Genomic DNA, 14,843 nt, shown 5'->3' with positions numbered 1-14,843 from the left:
ACATCTCTTGCGGTTTCAAGAAGCTAACTTGCTCTGATTCTGATATTTATTTTCGCATGCCCCTCTTCTTCATTACCAAATATCGCCCCAAAAACATCCCAGTCGACAGCCGATGGCTTGCTAATTATTCAGTACCAATAAAAGCTGCTTTTCTTCCATTAATTAACGCCAACTCAGTTTGGATTTGACACAATTGTGAATTGTCGTTAATCTTCTTTGTAATGTAATGAAAACAACAGATTATTTAAGTTGGGGATTATGGATGGAGGCAGGCTATTTAAGAACAACCCTTCGATCTGGTAATAATTCGAAAAATTAAATTCTATTATATTGATAATTAGTGTGACATTGGATGTATGCCGAGAGTGAAACCTTTCCTGAAATGTTTGCTCGGCTAAATTTGGGGAAATTGAAAATTGATGATCATCCTGTAATTTATGCTAAATATCAAGATTCTGTCCGATTCAGGTTAATTTTGTTCATTAATTGTGAAGAAAAATCTTCTCAGAATTCTGTAACTACAGGTAAATAGTAGGTAATATGAGCAACCTTTTGTAGTTTTGATTTTGGAAAATATGAATAGAGATTGGTTGATTATTTCTTTGCAACAGAGAAGAAACATGCTTCTATTAAAGCATGGGAAGTCCAAAGCAGAGAACCACAACTTAAATCTTGATGTCCGGTTAAATGAACTTATTACTAAATCTGTGATCTTGAACCTCTGAAATGGCAACAAATTTGATGACCGGTAACATTCCATGTTATTCCCGTGCTGCTATGTAACATGGGTTCAAGTAAAAAATGTTTCTTTGATTAAAAAAATGATTTATTACCGTGCCCACAACCATAAATAATTATAATACTTGGTTCATACTCATTCGTGATGCATCATGAATTAAAAACAGTTTTATTATAAACTGTGTAGAAACCTCGCACACTCTCAACAATAGCTAAAAAACAAGCCCGTCATTTAGGTGATTACTGGAGAACTAATCCTGATTTTGTGGTTTGAAGAGGTTTAATTGGATTTGGGGGTCTGTGATAGTCCTCAAAATAATGACCGGAAGGAAATGTGAAGTCCGGATTTGATTCATTCATCATTTACCATCTTTTACAGGTTTGTCCATCATTATCTTTAGACATCATCATTTGAACTACAATTCGTTTAACCGTTCAACCCATCATTTACAGGTTTGTCCTGAAATCAATCTGTTTGATTCAATTGCTTCGATTACAGAAGAATTTGTTCTTACTTTGAAGGATGCCTCCGAAGCAATTGAAAGTAGGGGTAGTAAAGAAGCAGAAAGTAGTTGAAGACAAGACATGCGGGCTTAAGAACAACTACAAGAGCACACATATTCATATATATGTGTGTGTGTGTGTGTGTGTGTGTATGTGTGCAATCACTTCAAAAGATTGTTAGTCTCAAACCCGATGCATTCAAACTTGCTGCTAAGGTACTAGGATTTTTCAGTACATTGATTGTTTATTTTGAGTCAATCGATTGATTTCAGATATTGGTTCTTATATTGATTATGAGTTTGTTTAATTGACAGTTTTGTTATATTTTGCTAAATGTTGTTGCAGTACATTGCTATTTCCTATCAATTTCTTAATCCCAACTCCAAATAGTAAAAGAAGACATTGCTACAAAGAGAAGATTACTACCCCTCCTTTTGGAAGGGCTAACATAGCATTGAGGTATTTATACACTAATGTGAATTTTCTTTCATTTGAGATTTGTTTTAACTTTGTTTCACGTTTACATCTATATAGTTACGTAGTATTTAGATATTTACTTCATATTCTAAAACTAACTTCTATGAGTATTCTCACAATTCCCATTTTTCTGATTCAACAGAGAAAATGTCATCGGTCGTAGGATATGGGAAGATGGGAAAACTTAGTACTGTGTTACAAGGGTAAGGAAGAATTGGTAATTTTCTACTTAACATTATAGATAGTATGGTGATATTCATAAAATATTGAAATATGTGATGCCGAACTGGTGCAGAGTATTCAATATCAAGATCTGCGCCGACGTGACAATCTGAGGCGTGTGGACCATTACTTCTCAAGTTAGGTAATCAGGCCCGGTCTGAATTATTTTTAGTTATAAAATAAGTATGAATATATATAATTTAAGGACAACTTACAAAGGTTTATAAGACACGCCATACAAAGAAAGGGGTGTTAAAACTTAAAACTATTAAAAATAATCAAACTCCAAGTTTGACCTTTGCAATAAATTTGTAAAGAAACTGTAATTGAAAAAGCATGTGGGTGCTAAGTGGGTCGTGTTTGTGGTTGCCGGGTTGAACATGTTATGAACTCGAAATTTGGCACAAACCAGAAGATTGTGTCCCGAATGACACAAATGCATACGTGTTGACATGAACACAACCTGTGTAACCCGTTTCCGATTTAGTTTTTATTTTATAATTTTGTATGTTTGTACCTTTTCATTACAAATTCACAAGAATACAAATGTATATAAAACCATTACTTTTTGTTTATGAATGTTCTTTAGTTTTTTATTTATTTATTTATTATTTTGGCTTACTTTCCAACCATTGCTATGACATAAACCACATTATAATACTCGTCCTTTTCAGAGTTTCATATCAGGATTCTAAGTTGTGATAAACTTAGCCAATGGGGTACCGAGTCCAACCAAATTTTGTTAATTGGATACATGAACTTATTAAAGCACATGTAATAAATGTTTCTGAAGTTTTAGTATTATTTTTAATCTGCTTCTTCTATATTTCCTAATATGTGGTTTTTATCAGACCTTGCCACAAATTTTAGATGCAAGAGCGGGGCTAGGTACACTCCTATTGTTACAGGTATCAGGTATGTATTGAGGGCTTGTGGCATGCTGTTTTTTTTGCCTTTCTGGCATTTAGAAAAAAGTTCAATAGTTAAAATTAGAAAATCTTTTTTGCTTAAATCCGTGAATATGCGAAGGTGGTTCCTACTTGGGATGGAACAATTATGGCCAGGAACACACTCCTCACTTAAAATTTACGAATCTTGCTCCAGTTGATCGGGCTCTATGCCACCCTGGTTGAAAGGCTCCTGGTTTACCCTTTCATGGCTAATGGCAGTCTGGCTTCAAGCCTTGGAGGTTTGTACTTTGTAACATCGTCTACTGTTTTATTCTATTTATCCAAAAGTCAACACAAGTCAAAGGTTGACTTTATAAAAATGGAAACTTTATGGCATATGTGGGGGTCCCAGCTGACAATTTCAAAAAGTAAATGTATGATGTGTTGTGAGTACTATGCCAAAGTGGTAAAGAGTTGGTACATTTTTTGGTGTTTCAGATTATTGTGGTCCTTCGCAAAATAGGTGGATCGGGTTGGGTGTCGGGGACTCGGGTCAAAACGGTTCGGTCAGACTTGGTTTAGTCAAGCGTGTTCAAGTCAAAATGGGCCACTTTTAAAATATTAATTTAGATCATGTCAAGACAGGCCACTTCAATTTTTTTTGTTCGGGTCAAAGCAGGCAGGTCAAATTGGATGCCAGGTCAAAACAGGTTCGAGTGAAATGAGTTCGTATGAAAACGGGCCACTTTAAAAAGAATAAAATTGGTTTATGTCAAAACGGGCCACTTAAAAAAATCAAATTGGTTAGGATCAAAATGGGCCACTTAAAGGTTGTCTTATCTATGATTTGTGTTTTTGAATATATGCATATAGTTGTGTATTATACGACTTCACATATTGTGCTAGATTGGGCAATTTTTGTGGCATTAGGTTTAATGGAAATTTGTTAAACACCGTGTAAAATATGGCAAAATGGGTGGTTCAGGTTAGGTGACGGGTCAGACTTGGTTTGGTCAAACGGGTTGGCGTAAAAATGAGTTCAAGTCGAAATGGGTACCTTTTAAAAATCAATTTTGCTCATGTGAAGACGGGCCACTTAAAAAAAGAAATTAGTTCGGGTCAAAACAGACAGATCAAATTGGGTGTCGTGTCAAAACGGATTCGAGTAAAATGAGTTTGTATGAAAACGGGCTACTTAAAGAAAAATCAATTCGGTTCGTTTCAAAGCGGGCCACTTAAAAAAATCAAATTGGTTCGGGTCAAGTTGGTCCCCTTAAAAAATCAAATTGGTTTGGGTCAAATGTGGCCACTTAAAACTTAATTTGGTTCGGGTTAAATCGGGCTGTTTAAAAAAAAGTCATTGGTTTGGGTCTAAACGCACACTTAAAAAAAACAATTTGGTTCGGATCAAAACGGGCCGCTTTGAAAAAAGATCACGTTCGTTCTGGCCAAAATAGGTTAGAGTTGATTCAAACATTGTATCTGATTCCTTTTATAATGTTTAAATTTCAGGTTAATTGCCACTGGATTGGCACGTAAAAGAATCATGATTGGGGCTGCACATGGTTTATTATATCTGCACGAGCAATGTGATCCGAAAACATTGATCAACCTGTGGTGGTTGACTATGGCCTAGATAAACTCCTTGTATAGCTATTGTTCTAGAATACGAACTCTTTTTGACTTTTTATGGTCAAAAAATAACTTTAGCAGCTGCTTAATTTGATGTAGATCAATGGTGTTCGTGTACATTCAGAACATCTGTCCGATTACGTCCGCTAACCTCTGTTCAGTAACGTTCATTTAATAAACGAACCGGAAATGTTTTGATTACTATGTTTAAGTGTTAAGGCCCTGTTTGGTTCACTGGAATTCAAGGGATTTCATAGGAATTGGAATTCAGATTCCATTTCCAAGTGTGTTTGGTTTGCTAATGGTTGGAATTGGAATTGAATTAAAATCCCATCAAATCCTCTAACTAAGGTAATTCAAAATCCTTCAAAGTTTTGAAGGAAAGTTTTAAAAACTATGGAATGTTGGAGAACTTACCAAAATAGCTCTAGCTCCAATAATTATTCGTTCTCCTGATCTCCTTCCCTCATCTGCATTATTCATCTCCTTCATCCAACCACAACCACCATTCTCTTTTCCTCATCTTCAATCCAATAGCAATTGGTCCGCCATTAACGTCGCGACTAACCTTTCATCTGACGACACACTCCATCTCCATCACCTCAAACTTGTACGTCTCGTCGGGCCCGACAATCTTGGTCAAGTGTTTCCTGCCGTCTCCGGTAATTTCAGTTCCGACGCCATTCCAAGACTTGACAAAAATGTTTAGCCGACGAGAAGCAAATCCGATGCCGGAGACGGCGTTCGATGCCGCAAATCCGATGCCGGCGCATGCATTCGATGGAGATCCCGATGCCGCAGATTCCAAGACTTGACAAAAATATGTAACCGACGCATACATTCGGTGGAGAAACGGTGACGGCGTTCGGCCCGATGCCGAAGATGGCATAAATAACGCCGCAGTTTGTAATCCATGTTTTATTTGTTGATTTTATATTTTTGAATTTTAATTTTATGTTTGTTATCTATAGGGTAAATTGGTCTTTTTAGATAACCTTAGATTCCAATTCCATATGCTAATCTATCAACCAAACACATTATAGGTTTTTAAAGGATTCTTCCAATTCCAATTCCAAATCAAATTCCAACGAAATCCACGAACCAAACGCCCCCTAAGTATTTATGGATATCATGTGGTGTAATTCCGAATTTGTGGGTGAACTTGTGTGAATTTATGATTTTTCTTTATAAATGAATATATAATCGTATATTTTTGTTCATTATAGTCGTTTATGTTTGTTTGTACATTAATGTCCATTAGTGTGTATTATTGTTTGTTAGCATCCGTTTACAATACTGATGAATGGACACAAATAGAGATAGACAAACTCAATTCATTCGATGGAGTTTTCATGAACCATCCGTTTACACGACAAAAGCTTAAGGGACGAACACGGACAAGGTTTCGTCCGGTTCAGTTCAGTCCGCTTACAACCTCATAAACAGAGTTTTAGGGCTTCAAGGCTCCTATTGATTTTTTTCCTAACATAATGACATTAGTGTTAACGTCTATTTAGTGACCTAAGAATGAAACTTGATGTATTTTTGTTAACAACTAATTTTTTTTCCACCTATTTCACCACATGTCTCTACTAAGGCTAGAACCCACAACCATTTGATTGTAAGGCATATATATTTGCCACTAGACCAAGCCGGTGATTGTATGATGTTCGTTGTTTTTAGACCTAAGTTTATAATGATTTTAATTAGACAGGGCAACCCTAAGGGGGCTGGGTGGTCGACGGCCCACGGCCCGACATCCCGCCCGATTTTCTTTTTTTAAAAAAATTATATGTATTTTTATGAAAACGATATGCATATTTAATGTTTAAACTCAGTTATATAACAACTAGCTTCGTCTAATGGAAAAGGGGTATGACTCCCAACCAAAAGATTGTGGGTAGTCTCATTTGAGACATGTTTAAGCCTATTTTTACACTTTGAGACATATTTAATCCTATTTTTACACAAAAGCTTTTTACACAATCCAAATCATAACCAAGTAAGCCCATTTAAAAATTAAATTATTTAAACCCAATAAAAATTCCTTTTACTTAAGTTCCAAAATTTTTCGTCTTCAGCCCAATTTTTCTTTTTCAATTCTCGGAGTCGGCCCTGTAATTAGACATACATTTATCATGTGTATTTTATGATCTCTAATGCTGGGTATGGCAAAAGCACACAACTCATTCACATACAACGGATTACATAGTAAAGTGCTCAAGAAACAAACCCAAAAGATATCGATTAACACGCCAAAATACAACTATGCCTACACTTAATGTTCACAACCACACCTACCTTTTACTTTTTCATTTTTATTGGATTAATATAAATTTCACATTCCCGCGTTTATATTCCCGTCCACAGGACGGGTAAAATACTAGTTTTGTGAGAGAAGTTGTAAATTATAGGGTGAGGTTTTGAGTAGTTGTGAGTATAAATTATAAGGTGGAGAGAAAATGTAGTGATTTTTTTGCAAATTTGGGGATAAAATAGTGATTTTTTGTAAATTATAGGGTGGAGAGAGAAAACTATAATGATCAAAGTATAAAAAAATATTATTTAATTAAACATAAAAAAGAAATGTAGTGTTTTTAGTGTAATTATAGAGATGGAAATTGAGGGTCAGTTGAGAATGCTCTTAGGCCCGTCAAATTTTAATAACTAGGCGTTGCAAAATAGAGGTACACAAATTGAGTTTTTTTTAATAACCGGTTTGGCATGGAGCCTGGTTCAAGTATGATTAAGTATGATTGGGTATAAATCAATTGGAGTCCCTACCATCCAAAGTTCAATCTTAATTAAACCTTACCTCCGCCATAAGTCATCTTGAATGACTAATTAAATTTGGCCTCCACTATAGGTCATCTTGTGAAAAAACAAGGAGGTCATTTTCGTGGAAAAGTTGTGAACAAACATAAAACAACAAGCTAGGCATCAATTTGCAGGACCCTAACGGTCAACACGAAAAGCACATGGTGTTACGAAAGATCTTAATGGGCGATTTGGAGAAGATCTAAAGTTCAAGGGGTTAATTTGGTTTTCTTGAAAAGTAAAATATTTTTATCTTATTATTTAAATTAGGATTTAATTTATTTTCAACTGTTTCCTTAGTCGAGTAGGTTTAAAACTCCGGGTAGTATATAAACCCATCGTATCCTTTGATTTGTGTGGTAAGTTTCAGTTTAAGAAAAGAGTCATAGAGAAGTTCTACAAATATCGTGTTCGGTTTCTTAATTCAGTAGATCAAATAAGTTCAACAGCGTCGGTCCTAAACAAAAAGCTAATGTTAATGTTCGATAAATAATAATGGCAGTGACATGTTTTTAAATAGAGCAAGTATTGAACAAAATAAAATAATTACACTAATATGACCTTCATCATATATAGGTCAATATATCATGTGGAAAAATAAAGTTGTGATATTCATGGAATAATTGGGAGCCGGACGTGACTAAAGTTGAGGGCCAAAAGCACTTATATGAAACTAATTTTGTGACTGAACTTGAAAAACAAGCTTTACACCTGGTGTATGAGGACTTTGAGCATGTGTGACAATTTTTCATAATTTGACAACTTGAATTGTGTATGAAAATCTATAACACTGATGGAGAAAAGAACTTGTAAGAAGTCATTCTCAGAAAAGATGAAAACTCATCGAAAAACATTATAGAATGTAATTTTCGTTTAATAGCATTATATATTTTGAAGTAAATTGTTAAAATTGTTCTTGAGGTTTGGTCGCTTCTGTCACTTTTATTGAAGTCTCATGTTGAATGAGGGACAAACTGCCGTGTTATTTTGTTTATCTTTTAGTTTAAAATTAAATAATAATATATAACTAAATCACTAAAAAATATTACTATTTCAATTGCCAAAGTAGTCTCAAAAATCATTTTCTTCATTTTACTTTCTTAAAATTTCGACTTAGTTGTATTTTTTCATGTTTTATGCCTTGGTCTAATTTTTGTAAGTTAAAGTGTATGTATGGTTAACGTTTTTACATCTACTTTTTTTTATCTAACGATCCCTTCGCAACATGTTGGTTCGAAATACTATTCAGTTTAAAATTAAAAAAAAATATATTAAAACAAATAATAAAGAGTAAACTGCTAAGAATTTACACCATCTTCAACTCATCGTCTCCACCACTGTCTTCCACCACTATTTACCACCATCCGCGACCACCTCCAGAACAACTATGGCACTATCTGCACCAACGTTGGAGCAAATCAGAAAGTCTAGACCAACAACAGCGAACAACTTACAGATCAAAAACTTGTACCCTAAAGAACCAAATTGAACGAGTTATGTGACTATCTTTTATTAATTATGTCTATTTTTATAAGCCAATTTTCCTATGTCTATTTTTATTTAAGGGGAAAAAAACTAAACCTGCCCATTTTGGTATTTTCCTTTTAATTATTTAAGGAAACGTCAAAATCATTGAAAATATGACCTTCTATAACGACTCCTCGAATAATCTTTTTTGGATTTTTAATATATTTGAAGCATCATGCTGCAGCATAAGGGCATCCGCTCGGAAAATAGAAACCATGTATCAGGAAAGATGCATTCTAGTATGTGTGATAATCTTTTTGAGTTTTCGGTCTTGCAGTTGTGTTGACACCATCACACTGACTCGACCGGTTAAAGATGGTGATATTTTGGTCTCAAATGGAGAAACTTTTGCTCTTGGGCTAATTTTTTAGCCCCGCAAATTCCAGCGACAGATACGTGGGCATCTAGTATAACAGGTCTCTGAGCAAACTGTAGACTCTGTAGTTTGGGTTGCCAATAGAGACCGCCCTATTACCAACTCATCCGGTATCCTATCGATTGATGAAACCGGGAACCTCGCCCTGCAAGTAAAAGATCAAAGCTTTGTGTTTTGGTCGACCAGTGTTTCTGGAGTGGTGAATAATGTTTCTTCAGCTCAGTTGTTGGATTCGGGGAATTTGGTGTTGTTTCAAGGCCCAAACAAAGAGGTATATTTATGGCAAAGCTTTGATCACCCTTCAAATACGGTTCTACCGGGTATGAAAATTGGGGTTGATAAAAGAACGGGTTTGAACAGAGTATTTACATCTTTGAAGTCTAGTGGGAATCCCGGTTTTCGGAATTGTTCACATAAAATGGAGCTTGTTGGGTCCCCTCAGTTGTTCCTGTTTCAAGGTAAGACAAAGGTTTGGCGGACTAGGTCATGGACGGGTCATGGGTGGAGCGGTATACCTGAGATGAGCGCAAATAATCTCTTTAACGTTACTTACACAGACAACAACGATGAGGTGGTGATCATTTACCAAATGCGCAACTCGTCTATTTTTTCTAGATTAGTGGTTACAGAGTCTAGAACCATGGACAGGCTAACTTGGCAGGAGGCAGATCATAAGTGGGTTAACTACTGGTCGTCTCTAAAAGACCAGTGTGATCGCTATAATCATCGTGGTCCTTTTGGCCTTTGTGATCCATTTAGACTTGGCGCTTTTAAGTGTGAATGCTTTCCCGGATATGAGCCACAGTCACTACAGGGCTGGTACCTGAGGGACGGTTCCAAAGGGTGTAAGATAAAGGCGGGGACACAAATGTGTGAGGCCGGAGACGGGTTTGCTGAGTTGGCACATGTTAAGTAATAGTCTACCATAATTAGTGTGCCGAGATTAATGTGATTGATATTGTATATATGGTAGTCAAACCTTATTATTTGGTAGAGATTGTCTCCTTAATTGTAGGACAATTCTGTCTATTTATACTTGTATATTGTTAATATCAAAATCATCTTTGGAGATTATCATGGTATCAGCCTAAAACTTGAGCGATCCTTTCTCAATCACCACCATCGTTCAATCACCACCACCATGGCTGACCAAGCTTCTACCAAGTCATCCACCATCCCCTGGCAAACCCTCCATCTCTTAACCATAAAACTATCCTCTTCAACCTATATTTTCTAGAAAAATCAAATTATTCCTATCCTATCCTTGCAAAACCTAATTGGCTATGTTGATGGTGCAATCTCCCCTCCACCAGAAACAATTACTGTTGAAGACAAAATTACTCCAAATCCATCTTACCCTCTCTTGGAAAGAATCTGATCAGCAGGTGGTTATGTTGATTCAATCTTCCTTATCCGAGGAGGCGATGGCGGAAGTTCTTGGTCTCAAAACCGCTCGACAGGTGTGGCTAGCTTTAGAAGATGCTTATAGTCATTCCTCATTGGAGCGTATGCACACTCTTCGGGACACTCTTCGTCAACTACAAAAGGGGTCTTCTACCGTCACCGACTATGGTCGTAAATTTAAACTCCTATGTGACCAACTTGCAGCTATCGGTTACCCCGTAGCCGAACATGACAAATGTCATTGGTTCTTAATCGGTCTTGGGTCCGCATTTGAAAACTTTTCTACTACCCACCGTAATCTCCCTACCCCTTCAACCTTTCGTGAACTTTTGTCCAAAGCCGAAAATCATGAACTTTTCATGCAAGCTATACATGTCTCTACAACCCCACAGGCTGCTTTTGTTGCACAGCCTAGATCTGCAAATTCTTGTAACTACCGTGGGTCTCATTACTCTAATCGGGGACGGGGTCGTGGGTCTTCATCTGCTCGTGGTCGTGGACGCAGGCCTCCAGATTGCCAGTTGTGTAAAAAAGAAGGACATTCCGCTCCCGCTTGTCCTAGTTTATCCACTTATGCTCGACATGCTCCCCCCACTTAGCACAAGCTTTTCAAGCTCAGTGCCATGTTACCGGAAATTATCCGGATTGGAATGTTGACTCCGGTGCCACGGCTCATATGACAACGAATCCAGAAGATGCTTATGCTCCCTACATCAATCCCGGTAATGCTTCTGTGACCTTTGGTAATGGTCAGTCATTACCCGTGTCCAAAATTGGACACACTTCTATTCATAACCAAATTCCTTTGCAAAATGTCCTTGTGGTTCCTCATCTAACTAAAAGTCTACTATCCATCAGTAGACACACAAATGATTCACCGGTTGATGTGTTATTCTCTAATACTTTCTTTAACATTCAGGATCGAAAAACGAAGGAAGTACTAGCAAGAGGAACGTGTGAGGATGGCTTTTATATTCTTAGGGAAGGACCAAGAGCATTCGTTGCGTCTCTTTCCTCCCATCATCTTAAAGCCTCCTTTAATAAGTGGCATAGTAGACTCGGTCACGTTTCCTTTGATGTTATTTCTAAATTACATAAAACTGGTCATTTATATGTTACTTCCTTATTACCCAAACCGGGACTTTGTTCACCTTGTCAATTATCTAAGTCGCATCGCTTATCTTTTGATTTAAACCATAAACGTTCATTACATGTTTTAGATTTAATTCATTGCGATCTTTGGGGGCCCGCACCGGTTATGTCTTCTGATGGTTTTTTGTATTATGCTATATTTATCGATGATCATTCTCGGTTCGTATGGTTCTACCCGTTAAAAACCAAGTCAGAATTTTATAATGCACTGGTCGATTTTTTACCGTTTGTGCAAACTCAATTCCCATGCAAAGTAAAGAGTTTTCAAAGTGATGGTGGTACCGAGTTCACAAACAATCGGGTACAAAAATTATTCCATCAAAATGGCACTCATCACAGATTTTCGTGTCCTCATACATCCCCACAAAATGGGAGAGCCGAAAGAAAACACCAACACATCACCGAAACCGGGCTTGCCATGTTATTTAATGCTAATGCCCCGGCAAACTTATGTATAAATGCGTTTACTTCGGCTACTTATATTATTAACCGGTTACCTACTCCTCTCCTTAATCACAAGTCACCCTTTGAAGTTTTATTTGGTCAATCACCCACTTATGCCAATTTCCGTGTTTTCGGATGTCGTGTTTTCCCATACTTACAACCTTATGCCAAACACAAGCTTGCACCACGAAGTGCCTCATGTATTTTTATTGGTTAGAGTCCAAAGTATAAAGGATATCGATGTTTGGATCCTATTACTTCTCGAATATATGTTACCCGCCATGCTCAATTCGATGAAGAAGTCTTTCCATTTACCGGAAACATACCACCTATTGATGAGGCAAAGTTAGTTTTTTCAAACTTTGATGAATCAATTCCATCTCTCTCCACCATAGTTCCGGTTCCATCCACTCACTCCTCCTGCCCATACACATGCTCCCTTTGTCCACTTCCCCTTAATGATACTTGCACACCAATCATCCTTCCCCCTGCCCAAAATAACGATCCATTACCACACTCCCCTGCCCAAGCCCAACACCAACCCACAACAGCCTATAGTAGCCCTGATAACTCACTGCCAACAGCCAACAACAGCCCACAAAATCAATCGCACTTGGACCAACCTTGCCCAACAACTCACATAAGTCCCTTACCAGCCCAGCAAAGCCCACGCTCTTCCCAGTCGACTTGCCCAAATTTCCCAGCTCATCCAACTTCACCATTAGCCTCTCAAACCACATATGTACACCCAATGAATACCAGATCAAAATCTGGAATTTTTAAGCCTAAACAATATGCTTATTTATCCACTTTTTCAAGCAACATTCACCATGCCCTATTTGTAGCTCATGATCCTAAGGGCTACAAATCTGCTGCCAAACATCCTAAATGGCAAAATGCTATGAAAGAAGAAATGATTGCTTTACAAAACAACAAAACTTGGGAACTTGTACCCCGACCTCAAAATGCAAATGTTGTTGGTTCTAAATGGGTTTATCGCACAAAGTACAAAGCTGATGGGACGATTGATCGTTACAAAGTGTAGGTCCCGAAATCGCCGGATCCGACAACTAACGGCTTTGTTTCTTGATAAGTGCTCGAGACGGGTGCGGTGAAATCAAACGACCGAACATAATATAAAGATAATATAAAGTATAGGAACGATCTCGTTATCGGTAAAAAGATTAATAGATTAAACGAACCGACCCCACCCAAGGTGAGCTCCCATTGGGTGGGTGATTTCACCATACAAAACACACACATACATATGCAACATGGGACACATATATATAGCAAAAGCAATATTCTAGAAGATTTCCTTCCGTTGAAGCTAAACGCGTGCCCGAAGCTCTCATCTCGTGTCCGGACCTCTCGTCGACATTATTTTCTTGACCATAAATATAACGGGTTTCATACTTTGATATCGCAAGTTACATTTTTGGCCTTACACAAAGCCCGTTTGGTGGCCCAAGGTTTCACCCAAATTCCTGGGCTAGATTACTCACACACCTTCAGCCCGGTAGTCAAAGCTTCCACCGTTCGTGTCGTACTCGCACTTGCAACCATATACAAATGGCCACTACATCTATTGGATGTTAAAAACGCATTCTTAAATGGTCATCTCTCGGAAACTATGTATATGGAACAACCGCCTGGGTTTGCAGATCAAAATCATCCTAATCATGTTTGTCATCTTCAAAAGGCCCTTTACGGTCTCAAGCAAGCCCCAAGAGCTTGGTTTCAACGTCTCAGCACGTTTCTCACTAATCACGGTTTTTATTGCAGCCAAGCCGACACTTCCCTCTTTATTTTTAGCAAAGACTACATGCTTATCTATCTTCTTTTATATGTCGATGACATAATTCTCACAAGTAATGATAAAGCATTCATACAAGCTTTCATATCTCAACTTCACACGGAATTCGCCATTAAAGATTTGGGAGCTTTGAGCTATTTTTTGGGTCTAGAGGTATCACACACGTCCTCGGGATTGTTTCTCAGTCAAGCCAAATATGCATATGACATATTATCTTGTGCTGGTTTATTAGATACTAAACCCGTGGCCACTCCTCTCACTACCTCAGATGTGTTTATTACTCAAGGGGTTCCTTTCCATGACCCTACACTTTACAGGTCTTTAGTCGGAGCACTCCAATATCTCACCATCACTCGACCGGACCTTTCATATGCGGTGAATCAAGCGAGCCAACATCTTCAAACACCTACGACAGCTCACTTTCAGTCTGTCAAGCGTATTTTACGCTATGTGAAAGGCACACTCTCTTTCGGTTTAACATTTGATAAACCGGTTACTACCACACTTGTCGGTTTTTCTGATGCAGATTGGGCTCGATGTATTGAAACCCGTCGGTCTACCTATGGTTATTCTATCTATCTTGGTGGAAATCTTGTGTCTTGGAGTGCAAAGAAGCAACCCACTGTGTCTCGATCCAGCTGTGAATCTGAATATCGGGCTATGGCAAATACCGCTGCTGAGATCATTTGGCTCACTCATCTACTCCGTGAGCTCCATGTGTTACCTCATCTACTCCGTGAGCTCCATGTGTTACCTCCTGATTAACCAACGTTACTTTGTGACAACAAAAGTGCCATCTTCTTAAGCCAAAATCCGGTTGCGCATAAACGAGCTAAACACATTG

Source organism: Bidens hawaiensis, unplaced genomic scaffold (genome assembly GCF_021521415.1).
Source record: "Bidens hawaiensis isolate Kalapana, Puna unplaced genomic scaffold, B.hawaiensis_p1.1 tig00001461_1, whole genome shotgun sequence".
Taxonomy (NCBI): Eukaryota; Viridiplantae; Streptophyta; class Magnoliopsida; order Asterales; family Asteraceae; genus Bidens; species Bidens hawaiensis.
This window is presented reverse-complemented; position numbering follows the sequence as displayed.